Here is a 22939-nt window from a genome sequence, read left to right on the forward strand (position 1 = left end):
ACACAGGAGCCAACTTTTGTAGCAGCTGATGAGAAATTGTGCAGAAAAAATAAAGAAATGGAGTAGTTAATATGGCCAAAACGTGGGCCTAAACTTACTAAACCTATTCTTACTCATTACAGCACTGAAGCCTCTGATTTGAAACTATACGATGAATAAATATTGGTTTTACAACAGCACAGTATATACATTACAGGCTTGGATTATACTGCACAAGTTGTATGAGAGTTTGTGAAAGGATGTTTTGACATAGTTTTACTGTTGTTAAACACTGAACCCAAAAGACTTTAATATATTAAGATTTTTTTCTGTTTTTGGATACTTTGTTCACCATGAAGACTTGCTAAGAAAAACTAAGTTTCTTCACAAATTTAACCTAACATGGGGATAGTAATCAATATAAAAAACAAACATTTGGGGGTGAAGAAAGAAATCAATGTGTTTGAAAACATGGCTAAAAAGCGAATGGGCAACTATTTTATATGTAGTTATCTTTTGTTTGGTTTTTTGTTTGTTTGTTTGTAGGTTAATGTTTTTGGGTTGTTTTTTTAATCCTTTTTTAATTTTCTTGTTTTTGAAATAAATCAAGCCAAAGTGCTGAGCTTTCGAAGCATTAACACCTCAGTTTATAACATCTTACACACCTCATGGGGTATAATCCAAGTCTCATTTATCCAATTATGTTTAGTATTTCCCAAAGATAAAACCCTTTTGACAGGGAACTAAGTGAAAATGAAACATATTTAAGCTCTCTCCAAAGCCTGATTCAATTTACAAAAATAATTTTTTCACCTTGCTTAACACAGGAGCTGCTGGTTTACTGCTACTTTTCTCTAATGTAATTTTAAATATTAAATTAAAAGAATTACAAGGATAGTTTTCCTTTTTCGCCCTAGTTTTTTTTTAATAATATCTTATAATCCCCAGGTAATTTGGGTAATTATTTTCTGTCACCTTTTACTTATTTTTTGCAGTTTGCGGGACATTTCCTGCCAAGTTTCTCCTTATGTTTCCAAAGTTTTTCAAAGAAATCCAACAATTTTTCTCAAGTTCCAGAGGTTCAAATGCTTTCGAAAGGCTTTTGAATACACCATAAGAAGACTAACATCTATTCAGGTTTTAGTTTCCTTTTTAAAATCAGAAAGGGTTGTCCATCTGGAAAGTACTGAGCATAAAACTGGATAAATGAGACTTGGATTATACTGCACAAGTTGTATGAGAGTTTGTGAAAGGATGTTTTTGAAAAGTTTTGCTGTTGTTAAACACAGGTCCCTATGACTTTCATATATTAATGTTCTCCATTTGTTCACCATAGAGACATGCCAAGAAAATTAAAGCTTTCTTCACAAATTCAAATTAAGATGGAGTGAGTAATCAATATAAAAACAAGCATTTTGGGGGGGATGAAGCATATTTTATCATTTTAAACAAATAAACCAACACAACTTTAAGATGTGTGGTTTTATTCCTGGTGCACAAGGTTTAAATTGTAGTTAACGGAGTGATAGATGGAAAGGTTTTGCTTTTTGATGTTCAGTTTGTGCTGCAGGTGGAGATCATTTGCTCAATCAGTGATAAGTGAAAACAGGTGTGCATGATTAGGTCCTCTGAGCAGGAGTGACTGGGCAGTGCCAAGATGTGAAGAAAGGTTAACACTGTGCTGCACTAAATTACATTATGCTACATTTGGTGTGCACGGGCGTCCATAGATGAATTTTCATTTTCAGTAATAACAGAAGGGTCTTAAATGAGTGCTTTTGTTTGTTATTCTGTGTCGGTTGGAAGCATTTCATCAGTCCAGCTCACCCTGTGGTTACCTGGGCAGATGGTACGCTCCGGCTAGGTGAGGCTGAGGAGGCACTAAAAGCAGAAGCAGAGCAGATTGCAGCTTACCACAAGGCTGTGGTTTTTAGCTCTTAAATGTTTTTGTTTGGTTTTGCTTCTTTTCAATATCAAGCTGGGGTTCTTTCTGGGAGTTTTGTTTTCCTATTTTATTAATATTTTTTTTAATAAACACCACCCTCTTTCATGCTGCCTTTTTTAATATGCCCTTTATGTTTTCCAGTCCCAACCAACATTTACTGCCCTTTAGAGCTGCTGCACTACATACAAAAAACAAATATGCAACATGACCATGAAGTGAAAATTTCATACATCACTGAGTGAAATCTGAACTCAAAAACAAAGTAGTAAGCATCTATAGACAACTTGTATTTAAAAAATGTCAGTTCATAGATTGTTTGATCGATGAACAGAAAATTATTTAATAGTTTATAATAATAGTCATTAAATGCAGTTCTTCAAGCAAATCACTTGCTTATCAAATATGTCCAATTTTTCACAATTTTCTGATATTTAATGAGCAAAAAGATGAATAAAAAATCAGGGGATTAATCAAAAATGAAAATAGCTGCTAGTTGAAACCATGCAAAGAGCAAGAGAGATTTAAAGGAGCTGTGTGCATGATTTAGTGGCATCAAACAGTTAGCATTGCAGATTGCAAACACTGACACTTCTCCCATGTGAGGTTTTTACTGGGAGCTAAAAACCAACAGACCTGGTGATAAAAAAAATCTTTAAAATGCTAAATAAAGCAGTTACTGGTTACAAATTAGTGTTTGTCTGATGTGTTTGGCCCATTGCAGACAAGCCACTAGCCCACCACCTGCTAATGTGTGCTCAACTTTTTTTCCTTGTTAACTTAAGATCAAAAAGCTCAGGAGATTTAAGCTGGAAGCCAAGTGATCTGCAGAGGCCTCTTCCTCTCCAAAACAAACAGAGCCAGTGATTTAAATCAGTAAAAACACTGAAAAAGCAATTTCATGTTTAAAAAAGTTTTTTTTCTCAAATAAAGTAGAAAAAAATAAAAATAAAAATCTATTTTTCTCATACTGTTTGTTGCGAAAGGGCTGCTAACTAAAGTGGCTGACAAAAAAACTGCAAATGACTGTGTCTTCGAGCCAGTTTGGCCTAGACACCATAGATAAGGACCCGGTCCCTATGTAGATATAACCAGCTTACTCTAATGAAAATATGATCCTTATTTTCATGTAATTATACACAAAAAAAAAACATACTTATTAAATTATTTTCCATCTCTGCCAATATATCCCCCTAAATCCTACATTCAGTCTTGCCTGATGTGTTGAGATAGATTTTAATTTATTATCACAACCTTTCATGTTATTTCAGGCTACACACAACATTCAAGGTCTAGGGAGTACGTCATACATGAAACATACATCCCAGTGCTATATTTTATGTTAACTCATGGCACTGACTTTTAGACCGTCACAGTATTGTGCCTTCAGGACAGATGTGACTTTTGTATTTTTTGTTATGCAGCCAAAGGCACACATTTCTCTCTCCTTGAAAAATCTGGGAAGATAATTCAGATTTATCCAGTCTGAACATACAAATGGATTTCTACTCCTTCCTCTGACTCACATGTTTTTCCTTTTGGACTCGTTTCAACCAATATTTGTAAAGATGAGCAACTCTCGCTGAGCCCAGTAACCAAGACTCTAATATGTGATGTCATCAAAAGGAATAGCCTTTAGCTACCATTGACTACAGTTTGGAGACCGAGCTTTTGTTTGAGCTTTAAACCCCAAATGGGGTGGATTTTTTCTAGTTTCTTCTGCAATAGGATTTAAACTAAAAAATATCTTTGGTGCTATCAGGAGGCAATCAGAATGCAGGGAGCACAATCCAAGAGCAGTGGCTCGCAGGCTAAGTATCAATTCGCACTGTGTTACCATAGAAAAGCCATCCAAAATGTGGCACATTGAACCGAGGTTGGATTGAAATAACCACCGGTGGACTCAGTAGTGCTGCAAACACTTTGTGCATCAGTGCTGCCATTTTGGCTTTTTAAGATTGATTGCCACATTCAGAGTCACCCCTTTTAAAATCTTTTTGGAGCTCTCTCTCAGACTGGCAGCCATGCTGGCATAGGTCTTTTTGGAAAACATTTGGGTTCCAACAATTCACTGGCAAATGCATTCTGTCTTAGCACATAAAACCCCTCAGACACTAACTGTTCTCTGCACATTATGGACATACACCTCTGTATAGGGCCTATCCTTTACCTCTCCAATCTCCTCCAGGTTTCTACTTTCTAGTCATCTGTTGGTGCTTGGCTCTGGTCACTGCATATCAGGTCTGGGCACAGGCTAATCGTGCGTCCCACAGGCTCAGTGGGACTCCAGCAATCTGAGGGCAGCACATTACCCCAGACGTACTTTAGTGTGGCACAGCAGCCTGAATGCCATGTCCACAGAGAGGGAGGGAAAGAAACCACTGGCGTTTGGCCCGTTGTCTGCTTTCAGCAGGTTTTTGGCTCTGTTAAATCATTTGCACCACTAATGATGTCCTTTTTGCAAGCCATGATCCATCCAAGATCTTTTGGATAGCCACAGGGAGCATAAATGCGTCAAGGCCCTAAATACGTTGCTATTGAATAAGTCTGTTTCAGGCTGCAGTTCAGATTCCAGCAAGAGCCCTATAGGTAAAGCTTTCAATTCAGACACGACTTTACACTAAAAACACAAACGTGTAGAAGCAGGACTGCATTAAAATTTGATGAACTAGGTCATGAAATATGAAAGCGCTGATAAAGTGGATGTTAATAGGTTGCCTATGGGTGGACCGAGCCTGTAAGTGAGGTGAACCTCCCTCCTGCAGAAACGACTTATTAAAAACACAAGTATGCGTTTATGTGTGTGAGTGTGCATGTGTGTGTAAGAATGCTGGAGCTACTCATGATGAAACCAAATAGGATTTTTACTGTTTGCACAGAATGCAACAGATGGATTAGTAAAAATGAGTAGTCATTATCCACTTACCTATTAAACAGTTTTATATTCAATAAAGCACTCCAAAGTCACATTACAGACATAACACTCAACAAGGATGCCAAAGTCACAGATGCAAAAATACACAGTTCTAATTATATATTCACCACAAAAAATTTATTTACTAAAGACTCAAATTATGGGATTTTGCAAAGTAGGTTCTTCATCTACAATGAAGAAGTCATGGATCACATTTAATGCAAGAGCTGTCCATGGTGCTGAAATTAAGCTCCCAAAGCTGTTTTTCAATCTGAATCTCCTAATGAAGAGTGTATAAAACTACTGTTGATGCATTTTTTTTTAAATCTCAGCTAAACTAAGAAGAATTAAAGAAAATCTGGAAATGGTTGGGTCCAAGCTGACATGGCTATTACTTCATATGGATTCCATCCAACTGATTCACCCACCCTACTGCTGAAACGATTAGTTTATCAAAGATGAGTTGATTGGTAATAGTCATTTAAGTAATGTATCAAGCAAAAAATGTCAAATATTTACTGCTTCAAATCACAGACTGTATAGAATAATCGATGTAGCTTTTATGATGTCCCAGTTGGTTTGTGGACTGCCATTTTTAAGGCCTCAAGTTTGGCATTTGGCCGTCGACATCTTTTTTGGCGCCAAAAGTTACCATAGTTGGATGAGAGGTTGGAGATGGGTAGGAGCAAGGAGTGGATCTGACTCATTAACTGCAATGATGCCTCACAGACAGTCTGTCACTCCAGCAGCCATGCCCTTAAATATATGTAACTGTTTGCCTTGATGCAATGTAAAAATGTGAGTTGTAAAAAAAACAATCCACCTCGTACAGTTGTAATGAATGTTGAATTTAGCTACAGAGGCCAAAACCATGTTTTGTACCAGGCTGTACACATGTTTATTTCTGCTATTGTTTTGGAGCCAGCATCAAGTGGCCAGTAGAGGAACTAGTTTTTGGCACTTCCACATTGGCTTCATTTTTAGGGTTGCCGCTTGCTTCAAATCGGTTTCTCTGTTTTATATTATTTTAAATGTAAATATCTTTGGATTCTGGATTCTGGGTTTAGTAAAGTGATTTGAAGACATCATTTGTGTTGTGGGAGCTTCAGTTGGGCAATATTCACTGTTTTCTGACATTTTGTGGGCTGAAAAATTACTTGATAGTTGGAAAAAATGAATGACTAATCGTAACAATTGTTAACTGAAGCCTATATTCCTGCAGTTTCTCACTACAGCAACTGTAGTTTAGCACGCCATATCCCAGAATTGTTGACAATAGAGTATGAAGAGAACTGGATTAGCCCTGAATGTAAATTAAATGTCATGAAAATTTACCCATCCATCTAACAATATTTAATTGATTTACAACACCCCTGTAACCTATAGTGTGCACTCTAGCAGGTCAATCCCTGGACACGTTGGCTGTCAATCACAGGAGTAACATACACAGACCAGACAGATAACACATTTAGTGTTTCCATTTCTGCACCCAGAGGAAATGCTTACGGACATGGAGAGATCATGAAAATTCTACACAGAAAGAACCCAGATTCAAACAAGGAGGTTCAGAGTTAAACCGGTATGCCATTTATTTACTTTTGGGGGCAAATAAAATATTTGTAATCCTGTTAGGAGCACATGTTCCCATTATTTTAAGAAATCAATTCTGTTTTTACAGCACCAACATTTTTTACAACACTTTAACTGATTCAATCAATACTCTTGCAGGCGCTTGAACAGGAATCAGAATATAATAGTATTAGAGTCGGTCTGACTTGAAAACAAAGGCATCATTCTTTGTAATAATATTGGAACCCACTTTGAGCACCGAGATTGAGAGAGATGAACAACATGTTTGTGTTGCACTTGAGAGTGACAAGAGAAAGGCGGACCTTAAAAAGAGGCAGGGAGTGCTAATGAGCCTTATTTTAAGAACACAACGCAGTCATGAATATTTAACAGCTTGTCTCCTTGATGAACCACCAAAATAAAAAGTCTGATGAATTCACCATTCTCTGTAAAAAAAAAATAAATAAATAAATAATCCTGCTGCTGCCAAGATGCTTCTGTACAGTACAGTATTACACAGTCATTATTCTTGGTATAAATCCCTGAATTTTGTAATATTGCAAGATTGATGCTGAATTGATCCTTTTTTAAAATGTAACCAAAGCAGCAGTACACACAGTTAAATGAACCATATAAATGTTGGCTGGTGGACCATCCGTAACGAATACCAACATGCATATCTGTGATGAATACATAATATTAGTGTATTTACCCTAAATTTATAAATTAAGCTACTTTGTGACCGTTGTGTTGTGGTACTCTGCTCTGCTCACAATAAACAGATTATTAACATCATGCTGTCAGAAATGCAAGAGGAGAAAGAAGCGTGATTGCTGATTGTTGTACCAGTTAGTCATGTAATAAGTTGTGAATTTAATGCTTAACGTTATGTATTAAGCCATTATGACACAAATCACAGCTAGCAGCGGCTCTCGCATTAGCTTGCGTTAACCCTAACATTAAGCACTAGAGAAATATCAGTTGATAATTTATTCATAATCTCTACACATTATTTATTAAATCTGTGTCCCTTTTTAATCCTTCTGTGTCCCCTCTCTAAATTTGGATGGTTTTTCAATACGCTTTGCATTCCGACAACCTGGTGTAATCAGAAACATTCTGTGCATATATTTCAACATCGCGCCTAATAAATAGTCCACATCCAAAAATATAAAATCAAGTTGTGGTGGCAGATGCTTTAAACATGTCATGCTGCCACCAATAACTGAACGTGTGAGAAACCCTTCTCACTTTACCCAGAACACAAAACTACAAAATGGCAAATTTGCTATATAGTGGACTATATAATGAGTAGTGAGGGGTTTCAGACATGACAGCATACTGTGACAATTCATACATAGGTAAAACAGTTTTTATTGTGACCAAATGGCAGATTAAAAACAAATCAGATCCTACTTTTAAACCTATCTTCATGTCTCCATCATTGCAAATGGCATTCATTATTTATGAACAATGATGGATACGTAAATAAACTTTCTCTACACGTCTAAAGAGGACAAGTTTCAAGGTAGTCTGGAAGAGATCCTGTAAGATGCTAAGTCCCACGGACTCACTTTGTTGCTAGGCAACAGCAAGGGCACCAGCTTTTTTTTTTTTTTTCAGGAAAACAACTTCACTGTCCAAAATAAATAAAGATAGCAGAAACACACCATGAACCTCTTGAGCGGGGGTTAAGTCACTGGGAATAGCACTAAGCAAACATCAGGTAGTGTGGCTGCAAGGGCCAAAGAGCTGTTTATGTTTGGTAATTAGACTCTCTGCATTAGATGCAGAGGAACACACAGCATATGTACGATCTTCAAAAGGTTTAGTGCAAGAGAATAGGCTAATAAAAGCCATACCAAGACCTAATGAAGAGAAAATTGTGGCTCGTTAATTAAATGTTGTATTATTTAAAGAAAATTATGAATTTCTGTTTATCACTTCAGAGATATTTTTAGACTAAAATATATGTAAATGCTGTATGCGGCTTTGTACTTCATAAAGAAATTGTGAGCAAACACCCTCAGAACAGATCAAAAGGCTACTAGGCTACTAACAACAGTAACTAGGACTCCTTATCAAAGACTGGCTTTATCTCATTAAAGCAGGAGAGAAACAGGGGGAAAAAAGCTCTGGTTCCAAAGGGAAATGAAACAGTTTTGCCCATATTTGCTTTGTTATTTAGCTAGAACAGCTCAAATTAATTACTCTCATCTTCCTCACTCTATTCATTATTCTAGCTGTAAACACATTAGTCAAATGAAATGCCTCTGAGCACACCTGGCTTCCTTATCTTCTGCACTGTAAGACGACAGGGTGGTTCGGCTTTCCAACGTGCTGCAAGCAGAGTATTAAAGAAACCCAGTGCCATTTACGGGATATGGTACCTGCCGCCTCTTCTACCGATAGCTGCCTCCCAGGAAGCCTTAATGTATGAGATTTGTCAGTGTCAATTTCCCAGCTAATCTCTCTGGTCCACCTCGCCGCTGCCTCCGCCGCCCATTCATTCTGCTGCTCTGTCTCTACCTGCTCGCACTGTTCCGCGTAGGAAACAAAGGCAACGGGAAGCCGATGGGGTAGGAAATGCATCTGTGGTAGCTGATGCCGCAGTGTGACCCTGCGTGTGCATCCAGCAGCGTGGATACACAGCCAAAGAGTAGTGTGCTGGCTGCATCCTAACAACGGCACAAAGTCCCAAAGACCCTTTCCACAAGTCAGACCACAACAATGGTAATCACAATTTACTCCAAAAAATAATTGACTGAACATACTGAATATTTTGTTTCCTGGGAAGAAAAAAGCCTCAAGTGTTTAAAATATGAAAACCTGCTTATTTGTTGGTGAGGTATCATGTCAGTGTTGTTGTTTTTTCCTGTTTCATTTCTCAATAAATATTTTTTTTAATAAAACTCTAATCATTACTGGAAAAAAGGAAAGGACAATTGATAATCATCAATATAACGATGGACTGTGCGTCTGCAGAATAAATAGTTCTATTTTTAGTGTTTGGTTGCATCCTTCTTTGATGCTGATATATTTTGGCAGCAGGAGAGTCGAGCTGAGAGAACAGAAGTTGCTCATTTTTGGTTCCAAAGGTTATCGCTTTTTGTGTTTTTCTTTAAAAATGCATTTTTTAAAAATATAGTTTGAATTTTTTCATGTTTAAAAACGATGTACACCAAGTTGACAAGGACTAAATAACAAGGAATAAATTCATGTGTGTGATAATATTGTGTAATATAATATCTAATGAGGCATAATGAATCCATAGATGGAGTCTCCCTCACGGTCAGTGACCATGAGCTGTTCAGCTACAGTGACATCCAACACTCTAAGACTCAAACACAAAGGAGGAATAAACTGCTAATCAATAGAGAAAGAAAAGCTTTTTGTTCCAAATTTATTACTCTGGCTTCCAATAGCTAAGGCGCTATTTTAACAGTGTCAAAAACCAACATTACTCAAGAAAAAAGGAAGTATTTATTTCAGCACCAGACGAGAATTTGGCAGGCAGAGAGGTGTAATTTGCCTTAAGTTCTGCAGTGAGCAAAATGCAAATTTAGGCTACATTAAGAAAGCCCGTGTTCTCTGCTCATTACTGGCGGACGCTGGCACACTGCAGAGCCTCCTGGCCAATAAAATTACAATATCACTTAATTAAAATAATTTTGCAGAAAACTAAATGAAGGCATTGACTTACATTAGCTTCAGATTTCAAAGGATGACATTCAAACTTTACCAGTGAGAAATGAAAAGTTGGAACATCCCCAGAGCTGCAGGTGTTTGAATACGATTCTAGTTATTTTCAGAATGAAACTTTTTTTGCATTTCTAATGCTGATCTCGCGCTTTCTTTTTTGGGTTGCTTCCTGCTGCGTTCTGTCCTATCAGATGAGGCCTGATTTTGATGCTGCAGCTTGACAGAAAGTCTGTTGCAGTTTTGGGAGCTCCCATATTCAAATATAATATTGAATCTTATGATTTCTTAATGGATTGTATATGTGTTGACACATTTCCGACAAAATAAGCTCCAACTTCAATGACGCCTTCATGACATTTTTTGCGTAAACATACAGAACAGTGAGGTTACATGATATATCAGCAAGAACATTAGATCTCTTTTTGCTCTGACTCTGGGGGGGTTTGTCTCTGTGGGTGGACTGAAAACAACCAGAACGGTGCTTTAAGTGTAGATAATAATATACCCCCCAGAACTTCTGAGGCCAAGAGATTCAGTTAAGTGCGACATATATGTTAGTCATTACGACATTAACATGCTACTGATTACATATGAAACCGGCTTTGTCCAACATTTTGGGAAATCTGGGACATAACACTGATTCAGCCCTCTCCGCCAGAGCAGTGAATGTGGGGGGCTGCATGAAGCTAAAGGGTAGTAACCAATAATTGGACATTTTGGAATATAGTACCCTCATTAGCTTTTTAAAACCACTCTCACGTCTGTACAATAAATATGGAGCCACAACAGCAGTCTGTTTGCTAAGCTCAGCGAGAAGACCAGGAACAGGGGGAAACAGCTGGCCAGCCTCTGTCTTATTATCACAGGCCACATCTGCACTAATACGTTTTCATCTTAAAATAGCATTTTAAAACAAAAAATTATCTCTGTGCGCGAGCGTTGATGCACCATTACAGAAATAATCCCAGTTCATACTGTCAATTCTGAAAACACATTACATGAACATTCACAGACACTGGGCATGTGTGTGCCGGTGTGAAGAGGAAGCAAACTCTGTAGCTAGTTGTTTGCAACATACAAACATATGGAGATGGCGATAAGTAAGATTTTGTTGCTTGGACCAACAATGAAGTCAAACTGTTACTGTTAGTAACACATGAGTATGAGCTGGTCAGGGTGGCAGAAAACAGATTGGGAGTCATTGAAAAGCAAAAACGGCAACATATCCGAGCGGTACCTAGAGTATTATCCATTGCTGGAGGAAGCCATGGCGGTGTGAAAAGAACACGTAAAAAAACGATGAAATCATAAAATGTACGTATCTGTGACTGATAATACTCAATGTGGAAGTGAATGTGAATGTCTGCATTATCGTTTCCACCCGTCCAGACTAAAACACAACCCTGGAGTCTAACTAAAATTGGGGTCAGCAGCATTTTCGAAGGTCTCTTTCAGGGGTTCTCAAACACTGTGGTAGACTTTGGCTTAGAAAAAATGGTATAAGGTGTTAATGAGTAAGCTTTACAGGTGGGGGTATATGTGTTTTTGTCAGTGCTGGACAGAGACATTCTAACTGTTACTCTACTTTTTTTTTTTTTGTAGTTTATGCTAAGCTAAGGTGACGGGCTGCTGGTGACCTTCATATTTAGGATACAGACATGAGTTGTATCATCCTTCTCATCTAACTCTGGGCACTACAGCCGAAAATGTGTTTTTCCCCCAAAAATGGAATCATCCTTTAGTATTAAGTTTTGTTGTGCCATTAAATAGAGCAACATCGAAAAGCTGCATTTGTACTAAGTAAAAAAGACAGCAGAGGAAGGCATAAAGAATGTGTGTGTTATTGTGTGTGTGCTTTCTTTCATTCTCACCTTGACATTAATAATGTGTCTTGCTGCATTCCTTTGAGATCTATAGAAACTTGGGCATCATGCGTCCAGACTCCCTCACTGTGTCAGCTACAAAACACAAAGAGGGCACAGAGTCAAACAACATGACAAAATGTAATGTGATCTGAAAAATACAGAATTTAGAAATGACTTCAGTCAATTCTTCCTGGGGTTTCTTTCTTTTCTTTTTTTTCTCCTTTTTAATGACTTTTTCCTTATATGAAGCAAGCCTCAAAGGACACAGGATGTCATATGCTGTACATATTGTGGAGCCCCTTTAGGCAAATTTGTGATTTTTGATACTTGGTCATAGACCAGATTGACTGAAATTAAAACATTTATGTTTCTGATTAAGCGAGCATGATGATCTGGAACCACATCTAGGATACAATCTGGTGAAATTTTGGCAATAATCATGGAGCATTGTCATGATTATGCGACAAGTTAATTACTCTAAAATTAAGCAAACATTCAAAATTGAGCCCATTTAACACATAAGGTTTTAGCATGTATTGCATATTTTATGAGACATTTGAATTTAAATAATAATTAAATAATTTTAAAGCCCCTTGCCCCCTACACAAAAACAAAACCCACTAACAAACACTAACATCTAGCTTTTTTTATTAAATGCGAAACGTAACATTCAACCCAGGGCCAACTGACTCTGCAGTAGTCACAGGTGTTTTTTTGTGTGTGACAGATACGTCGTAATTAACAGATATAAATATGAAGTAACCACCGTAGGATTTTTACTGGCCCCCACACTGCATTCTACTGTTAACTGACATATTTTCCACTATTATGTCAATATCTGTTTCCCCTTAACCTTAATGCTTATCCTTAACCCCAAGAACCAAGCGGGGCATTATGTATTAGGCAAGGCAGCTTTGTTCATATAGCTCATTTAATAAAACATGCCAATTCAAAGTGCTTTACAGAGCAATAAAATGTAAATCATAATAAAGGATACAGATTTACAATAAAAGAGTAAAGAGAAGCTATAAAAGGTAAAATCACTCACTAAATTATTTTTAAAAATTTCAAAATAAAAATCACCACTAGCAGGGGGAAACACTATTTGACAGTGGAGCACATTTTGACACAACGGCCCATCCGTGACATAAAAGGTGACTCTTGCACTTGTGTTGTTGGGAGAGGGATAAGTTAAACCGACTAGTATTTCTGGTGCCATCTAGGGAGGGTGGCAACATTTAATTGACTAGATGACTAATCACGCATATCCCTAGTTTTAATGAATTTCTCATACTGTGGTATTTTTTCACAAAATCAAAAGTAAATTGTATTTAAAAGCTAACAAAATTAACTGTCGAAGTTTTCATTGTGATTCTACATTTATCATATTATGAATAACAATATCACTACTCTTTTTAACATCATTATAGTGTTGGAATGTTTGGCTAATGCTTTCCATTTAAATATGAAACTAAATTAGATACATAAATCACACAGAATGTGAACATCTGCAGGATCATAAAAGTTAAAAATGTTGAAATATACTTCCCTTTTTTCTGGTTTACTGTTTTTGGCTTCATGTTTGAATGTCAGAGGCCATGCTTTACAATAAAATCTAGCACCATGTTCCAGTTTGATTGTTAAACGCGCTAACATGAGATTTTGATGGCCATTTGTCATATCTTCTTATTCCTGTATGGGTCATTAAAGCCCCTGTGCTGTGTCTAATATCTGACCTGCCAATCTAATTCATCAGCTGAGAACAAATTGTGGTAAAAGTAACTTCAATTCATCAGCTACTCACCAAAAATATACAACACAGTCACATTCCCTCAGTAAAGCATGGCTGTAATGTGCCAAAAAACGCCTAAAATACTTTAAGAAACATGATTTCCCGCAGACGTGTTTTATGCCATCATTTTAAAATCTTACTCTGTATGGCACAATGATTTATTTCCCACTAAGCATAAGGCCATCAATTGCCGTGTATGACATTACGGCTCGTTCAAGGCTGTCTGGGGAGAAATTATCATGCTGGATGATGTCGATGAGTTAAACCCATAGAACAGATGCACGCCTGATGCGGAATTCAAAGCACAATGAAATATTTCACTTCAAAGCACAGCGGGCTCTCCAGAGACGAACCGCTGAAGGTACAGAGCAGTGCTCTGCTGAATTCTGGAAATCTTCTATAATTCAGAGGAATCTATTAAATAGGAATTTCAATTACATATTGTCCAAGCTACACTGCTGACATAACATGTGAAAACAAACACCTCCACTATTTTATGTTTTCAGTTCTCATCACCCTTGAGGCCTCTATACACTGGGGCATTTTTTTTCTTGGTGAATAATTTGAACATCGATACATTTTTTGAACTGTTCTTGTTATTAGTACTTTTACACAGAAAACTTATAATATGCAAGGAAAAAGAAATGTCATTACCCCAACTGACACCTGGAGCGAATATAATTTCACAAAGATGTTGGACAGACGTTAAATTTTGGTTGAAATGAAAATTGCGTGGACAGTGCTTTAAAAGTTAAACTATGAAAGAATTTCATGTTGTGTGGCCGTTAACATCACATTGTTTTACAGACTTTGTGTTTGTTCTGCATGCCTTAGGATTAAATGCCATTTGCCTACATCAAGATGACATTAGCATGAGACATCCAGAAGACATTGGATTCTGGTTACTTCACATAAAACAGACAAAACACGAGTATTATCTGCTGTTAGTACTCTGTCAAACTGACATTGGCACAGGAAACAAGGGTACAGATGGTGAGGTTAAGGGCAAAGAGGCACGTGGTTAGGTGTAGAAAAGAAACATTACATTTAGACAGGAAGCAAATACCAGACTTCTGCATGAAAGTCAGGGATTTGGAGGACCCATCAACCAACACCCTACCCACCTTACAGGTGCCCCCACGCTCCTTATTAACGAGCAGCTTTTTTACGAAGTCCCGCCGCATTTCATGTGGACACGACAGGTTCCGTCCAGCTGTGTCTTAAAGTGACACGGCAAGTGCATCCAGCCATCTGCCAGCATATAATAACAAATAATAAACACTTTGACTAGTTTTGGCTATGTTCTCAGCTGACACCGCCCTGCCGTGTTTCATGCAGACGCCAAACGTGGTTTTGGAGTTATGATCTTGCGCCAAAAGCACTGTCAAGTAACGTTATTTTACGGAATAAGAATAGGCATAATATTTACAGGTGAGTATTTTGCATTTTTGTGTCATTCATTTTTTACACCATCAATGTGTGAAAGTCTTTTACTGTTATAAAAAAAGCTCTAACATCTAATAAACTCAAATGCAGAACTAGCTTCTATTAGCCTCAGGGAAGTTTATTTCATTTTGACAATGTAAAGGTTTCACCCACCATTAATATGTAAAACAGCTAAGGAAGTCATTTTTCTGCCTTCCAAAGCCAAAATTAAAGCCTAAAAGTGTTGGCCTGGGACAAGCCAAAAATGCTGTTGAATGCAATTTAAAGATGATACATATCCAGTTGCATATGTTACACCATTATGTTTTTCCTCATTTACTCTTCATTGTGAGATGGCCATATAAACAGTGCCGCCGCTGTGTGCTGTACATTATCATATAATGCCACTAAACTGCTGTGGGAATCATTTTAATGGGCAAAACAACAGTTTTCGAGCAAAGTCCTGGGCTGCTTCCAAACTAATGCAACAATAAGACTGGACTGTAGTCATAAAGCAAACGCAGGCCTAATAGCTGACCCTGGAGACTTGATTATGCAGTTTGTGTAACCCATTATAGCAGCCCTGACAGTAAAAACCATCATAGCAACAGAACTTTGGCGTAATGACTCTCTGTGACTGCGAACAACATGTAACCTAAATGTGTGAAAAGCCACAAACAGCAGACAAAATGCTCTAGAATTATTTCAATTTCAAACCATTTTCACACAGTGTATAAATTAACATTTAGCTCAGAAAAGGTCACTTTTACCTTTTCAAGCTGTGGTGTTTTTCACTTTCCATAATAAAAAGCAAATGTCTGCGAAGGTGTTTGGAAACATTTGATTGAAACGTCTTTGAGAAAACTTGCCGTGCATTTCTTGTGCATATTTCTCTCCCCGCAATACCTAAGAGTGCATGTGACAATTCCATACGAAGCTTACACACTGTAAACCTGCAACGTATTAGCAAAATAAAGGGAGGAACATTAATGCAACATGCTTCACGCTCCTGCTTAATTTCTGCTCACTCTCAAATGAGAGAAAATATTATCAGTGTTGTCGTAAACACAAGTACAAATCCCTGCTGTTATGGCAGTCATACTGAGAGACTTCTGATGTTTCACAGTCATTTCCATTCCACAGACCGTCATTTGCATTTGTTTGATTTCCAGCAGCAGTATGCGATGCCTCTTTGTGCAACAATACAGACACAAATAAATTAAGATCCATCCTTCCTGGCAGAGATTATTTATCTCTCTACTCAAGCTGTCTGAACTTCGAAAACACAGCTTCAAGTTATTCATTGCTATTCCCATACCCATCACCCACTACCCTGACAGTATAGACAGCAGTCTGCTGCACGTCTGTGCATGTTTTAGGAAAATATCAGTCTTATACAACAGCTAATAAAGAATTTGTTTAGCCTACTTTGGTGTGCAGATGCCGAATGAATCACTGTAATGTAATGCATGCCTATAGCTGTAACCCCGCCACTAATCCTTCTGCAGAAAATCAATTTCTCACGTTGGCTTCAGCTGCCCTTAGGAAGACAAACCACAAAACTAGTCAAACCGGCGATCAGAATCAAAGAGACTGGAATCAGACGAAGCAGAGTGTAATGCCTCGTGTACAATCAGTAACAAGTCGCTGCCAGAATAAGAACATGCCATTTCATTCTCATCAGCCTCTTAAAAAGACAAACATTACATAATACGGATGATTAAGACGAGCACAAAATAAAGGCCAGCAGTGTTAACATAGCTGCAGATAATAAAAGGATTAGAGGTGATTCACTTACAGAAGGTAGCCTAATGGCTTTTTAAAATATAAAAACAGGAATTCATTAGCACATGTGATTGGCAGCTGAATGTCGCTAAGTTTAAAAGCACAGAAAAGAAACCGCTTGCGATGGATAAATTTATTCAACAACAGGTCTGCTTGTCCAGCAGAAAAGTCACTTGAAGTGTCACATAGTCAGGCGCAAAAAGGAGGAAAAAAGTGCACCTTTAGGAAAAAAGAGAGCAGATCTGCAGTGAGCAGATGACCCGATCTGACCCACTTCTCCCTGATTTATGGTTTATGGTCCCTCAGCAGACACAGCTTTGTTCTGGGGGGTCATAAATCTCTGGCACCTCAGAGCTGATCAGCTGACCCTCCAATCCTGCCCCCCCCCCCTTCGCTTTGTACAGTCCCATTCGCCGGCCGAGCTCTCAACACAAAGCAGAAATCATCCGAGCCACAAGCGCAGGCAGTTAATCACAGTGAGCAGACAATAGTATGAAATAGAGCCAGGTGGGGACGGGCAGGCGGTTCATGCTATTGCTAAAGCGCTCAAACGGGACAGCCTGCTTACCTGTATACCTGTTTCTGTTCAGAGGGAATGTTTTCCTAAAAAGTCAAATAAAGTTGTTAGAAAACAGCCACTATAAGTAAGGAGGACTTGTAAGGAGACAATTCACTGAAATGAAACAGGACACAATGATATAGTTTGTGTTTATGCCTGCAGGCATGTAGAAAGGGCTAAATGCCAGACTAATTATGAGACACATTAGTTGGTGTGATAAAGAAAAAACTCGACCGCAAAGACTCAAGAAAACACTGCAGACTGCAGCTCTGCTCAGCAGGTGAGCTGCTGCAGCAGGGAAAGCACTGTACATCTGACATTTGATTTATTTTGTCCAGATCATACCCGGTGACATGTGCCAGTCTGTGGCAAAATATTATAAAACAAGGAAAGAAAGATGGGGGAGCACAAGCAGAAAACGGCAAGAAAAGCAAAAACAAATTGTAACCCTTTGAAACCTGGAGCGACAGCTCTTTTCTTGCGCTGCTTTCAGATGCCTTTTATAAGTATTTAAACCTTTGAACCTTGAGCAAATTGTTGCTATTTCTTTCAAAGCACATGGGAAAAAAGGCAATGAGCAACTTGGTAAGAAATGTACCATAAATTGCAGGAAATAAGTAGATTAGAAAAAATAAGAAAGGTAGGGAAAACTGATTCAGAATTATCATAATCATATATTTAAAATTCTGTTACAAAATTATTATATTTTTTAAGCAGCAGCCTTTTCCCAAGTCGTTTACTTGTTTTATATTTTTAAAACTAAATTTCACGTAATTTTCTTGCATTTTTTTCCTGCTAATTTTAAGGTAATTTTTTTCTTTCGGTGCTCATTGCCTTTTTCCAATGTTTTTTTTTTTTTTTTAAATCAATACTATTTGATCAGGTTTCAAAGGATTAATGTGAAAGCGAGGAACAGAGTGCGAGATACATGCAGCCAGAGTGTCAGATATTACTCCTCTAAGACATCAGTCTGGAAATAAGCAGATGGCGTTGCGTGCACGGGGAGTACAAATCAAACCGCTTAACAGTGGAGGAGGAAAGCCTTGCATCGCACAGCAGCACCGTTATGACAAAAATCAGCACACTCACCTGTGTAACGCCTGTAAACGCATCTCTGCGCTCAGTCCTTTTTTACGGTGGGAGTATCGTGAAGGAGCTCTGCTGATGCTCTGTGTACGCCACCAGTCTAAATAATCTCCATGACTCATGCGGGAGCAGATAATTGGCTCTCAGAAAAGTGGGATAAACACTCATTGTAAAGGCAGTGCCTGGCAATGAGGATTTTTTTGTTGCATGGTTGTTCTTTTCCCCTCTCTCTCTTCCCCCTCCTCTTTACAGACTCGTTCGCTGACTCTCTCAAGAGTCCCCCCCAACTCCTCGCAATCCCACCACACCCCCCCCTTTATCCCCCAAAGCTCCCCTGAACAAGGTGCCACTAACAGTTTCTGCAAACCTGCCTTCTCATTGGCTCCTTCTTTCCTGCTTCTCCTCTACTTACTCAGTTTTCCCGTCTTAAAGGAACAATGTATTCCCACACCCTCGACCCTATCCCCCCATCTCCTCTGCAGCTCAAAAAGTGTATCATGATGAGAAATGTTGAGCGAAACTAATTACAGTTTAGGGTCAGCGCAGCAGGACAGACTTCAAAAATTCATGAGCTCAAGTTAAAGGGTGACGGCAGATGTGTACCTGAATGAACAGAGCTCGCAGAAGCAGCTGAATTTGATTTTCTCGGAGACACCTTGTTTACGTTGTGTACTTGTGTGTATCTAAGGATAGAGGTGGCCAAAATAACAGGATATTAGATCATCCCTGACATTTATCGATCTCTCTCAGCAGATGAGGAAATGCGACAACATCAACAGGTCTCTGGTACGCCGTGAGGTGCACGGCCTGTAAGTGGCACCAACAGGATATTCCAATTTTTTTTGACAAATGAGAGTAAGCTGGTCAAACAGAGAAGAGATACGACCAAAAGCTCTGTTGTTTATGTGATGCATCACCATGAAAACATTTCAGTAATAGTAATGCTTGTGATTTGGTTTGAGAGTGACCACAATGATCTCTGAATGCACAAACCAGCATAAACTAGCATCCAGAAGTCATAATCCTGGATCCATATGTTTTCTTGTGCTGCGTCCAAAGCTTTCAAAGCTATTGGTCCTTTGAAACCTTAATCAAATTGGTTTGATTTCTGTCAAAAACATCATGACCAACTGGGCATGAAATGTCCCACAAATTGCCAGAAATTACTGAAAGGTGACAAAGAAATTACCTAAAAATTAGCTGGGTATGGTTATTAGAAATTATCCAAAAAATAGAGAAAAAATCCCAAAAACTATACCTATAACAATTTTATGTTCAAAACTATGTTACCTAAAATATAGAAAATCAATAACTTTTCCTACTTTTTCTTAGTTGTTGTCTCCTATTTGTTTTTGCTTTAAACTTTTTTTATGACATTTAGGTGGTTTTCTTTTTTTTATAGCAAACCACCTATTTTATTATTTTTAACTATCAGTATTATTATAAGTATTTCTTTTTTTTTACTAACTTTTGGGCAATGTCTTGTTAACTTGCTCAATGCCTTCTTCCAATGTTTTTGAGAGAAAGGAAACCAATTTGCTCTTTAAGGGGTTAAAACAACCTTTCAACATATAGATACAGTATGTATTTTTATGCTATGGAGAGTCAGATTCCTATAAGCAGCATGAGGCCTCAGGGACGCTTGTCAGTGCCTGTTTGGCCCGCCTGTGCTCTTTGTTGCAGGATCTCCCTCCCTGCTCGGCTCCTCCCACCTCGTTGTTGGGATTCAACCCACCTGCCACAAGTCTATTTAAGCTTGGCCACTTCCAAGATGGCTCTCTTTCTTGCTCCTGGAAGGCTGGTGCCTCTCAGGCACCCTGACATGGTTTTGTTTGGTGTGTTTGGTTTTGTTTTTTTTTTCTTTCCTTATGGTTTGAGTTAGCACCCACACCTCACCACTGACTACCGACCTACATCTTGGTTTCCTTTTGTTGTGTTATTTTTAATACCTTTGTTAATTTAAATGGTTACTGTGTGGTCCTCCCTTCTTTGTTATGCTCTTGAACAAGCTAGGCATAACAGCAGTTTTGACACGTTTTACTTTCTGTATATCCTGCAGAAAACTACAAATTACCAAGTAGAATCAGTGCAGTTCTCCTCTGCTGCCATGTGACGCTGGTCTGGTGTCCTGAATCTGTGACAATTTAGAGCCAACTCCTGAATGTGGAGAGCCAAAGGAGTAATCTTTGATGTCATAAAGTTTTATAACCAGAGGCAGCAGAGCTGAATCAGTTGGACACTGACTTTGTAATCTCCCTGAATGCAGAGTCCAGTTCTTGGTTGACAGACAGCAGTGAGTTGATTTTCACTTCTGTAGCGGGCTTGTCACAGTAGGTTGTGTAACTCCTGGCATATCGTGCTCGAGCCAATACCAGTGTCATTTTTTCCACATCAAACCCTGCTGTCAGAAACGCAGTGCACTGGATGAGCCTCACTGCAGGCATGCAGCACCATTTATAATGAATGAAACCAAACAAAAGAGATGGAACAAATTCAAACTGCTGAAAGAGCGAAGGGTTCAAGTTAAACATCTTTTCAGAGAGGAACATTTATGATTTTAATGACTTAAGTCTGGGGTTGAATGATAAGTTAACCGACATGTGTCGCATGTTTACAGTCCATTATCATCATTATCAGTCCATTATTTAGTTATTCAACCAACAGAAAATGAATCAGTAGCTGTTTGATCAGCAATTTATTATTTATGCCAATTACTAAACAATACATATTTTGTCAATCAGAGTAGTATTAACTGTACTTCATCTTACCTGTTAAAATAGTTCTATATAGGAGGATTGAGTAGGTCTTTACAGTCCATTAGAGTTGTGAAAGTCTCCTTGTTGTCTGTAATTAGGACTGTTGAGATGATAATGGGAGCTAATGGATTGCTAGACAGCAGCACCGAAGTGCCAAAGAATCAAAGGAGGACAGTGAATTCCCTTATGAAATATGCATCAATGACAGTGAAATAAAGACCAAAAGCAAGCTGTGTTTGTTTGGAGAATGGGGTGGAGGGTGGGTTGAAAAAGGTTGCGTAACCATGCCATATTGCCATTCCATCTTTTCTTCCCTTTCCTTTAAACATGCACACCAGCTGTTGACGAAGGCACAAAGCAGCTTTGATCAGCACGAGGAGGTGTGCTGAGGTTGACGTTACAGATGTGGACCTGAAGGCGACTGAGGATGCCTGCGTGCTTGTTTTATTTATTAATTTATCATTCGAGAGTTTTATTTTCTGAAGCTTCTGTTAGGGAAATTTTTTTAAAAAAGTCATGATTTTTTACAGTTACATTGGAGCTTTGTCTGCAAAAACTAGCTTTGCCATATCAGATTTTAGAAAAACTAATGGATGTGATTGTCCAGGTGGGATTCCTTTATTGTGTGCTGGCTCATTCTTTAAAAAATCTGATCATATTTGTAAAGAAATCCCAGCAGTATGTGCAGGTGGTAAATGTAGAACAGCATAGTGCCGCGCAAAGCAGTACATCAAACTCTAACAGACTCTGGTAAACAATGAAACCTTCATGAATAATTGCTCTCAATTGTTCCCCCTGATGGAGGCACCAGGATTACCAATAAACGACTGAATATTAGACTGTCTGCGCTGATATTTACTCCTCCACAGTCCCACAGTTAACGGCTCTCAGTGAGCCGTTGAATTCTGCTCACTGGAAACTCAGATTGACAAAAGTGCAAACTCCAAAAGTCAGCATTTGTACAAGGTGCCCTGGGAAGGAAATTCAAATAGCACAGTTGATGCACCTGCGACTGAAGCTGCTCATTGTCGTCACTAATTTATCACTGGAATTTCAGGCAACACAGGTGCTCAGACAGTGTATAGAGGTCTCGAGATTACTGCTGGAGGAGCTGATTCACCGGATGTCTGGAGCTCAGCCGCAGAAAACATCCAAAAATAGTATAAGAACTATTTTCAGAAGTTTGTCTACAACTTTTAAATTTGTGAATTGCTATTAACCATCACGATTTTCCACAAGGTGTCTGTAGGTCCTTAAAAAGTCTATTAATGTCTGAAAATATATATTTGTTTGGCTTTTGTTGTAATATAACATGTACTTGTAATTGTTTAACCTGGCTGTATTTTATTTTTCAAATACGTTTTTATAGAAGAGTTTGTGAGATTTAGCTGGCATCTAGTGGTGAGAACTGCAGATTTCAACCAGCTGAAACTTCCCCAGTTATAATTCCTTCAGTGTTTATAGTTCAGGAGGTTTTTACCAGGAGACTAATTTACCTCACAGGTCTCTACCTCCTTAAACCAGCAAAAACACTCAATAAAGCAGTTTTACATTACAAATCAATG

At 38.3% G+C, this 22939-nt stretch overlaps 1 long non-coding RNA gene across 1 annotated transcript in view; it reads right to left on the bottom strand.

The window, feature by feature from the left end:
- Window positions 1–22939, bottom strand: part of LOC121950658 — a 67025-nt gene that overhangs the window by 32360 nt on the left and 11726 nt on the right. The window contains exon 2 of the long non-coding RNA XR_006106334.1: window positions 11978–12064. This is a non-coding gene — a long non-coding RNA (uncharacterized LOC121950658). The remainder of the gene's footprint in view (window positions 1–11977; window positions 12065–22939) is intronic.

This window comes from Plectropomus leopardus, chromosome 11 (genome assembly GCF_008729295.1).
Source record: "Plectropomus leopardus isolate mb chromosome 11, YSFRI_Pleo_2.0, whole genome shotgun sequence".
NCBI classification, from domain to species: domain Eukaryota; kingdom Metazoa; phylum Chordata; class Actinopteri; order Perciformes; family Serranidae; genus Plectropomus; species Plectropomus leopardus.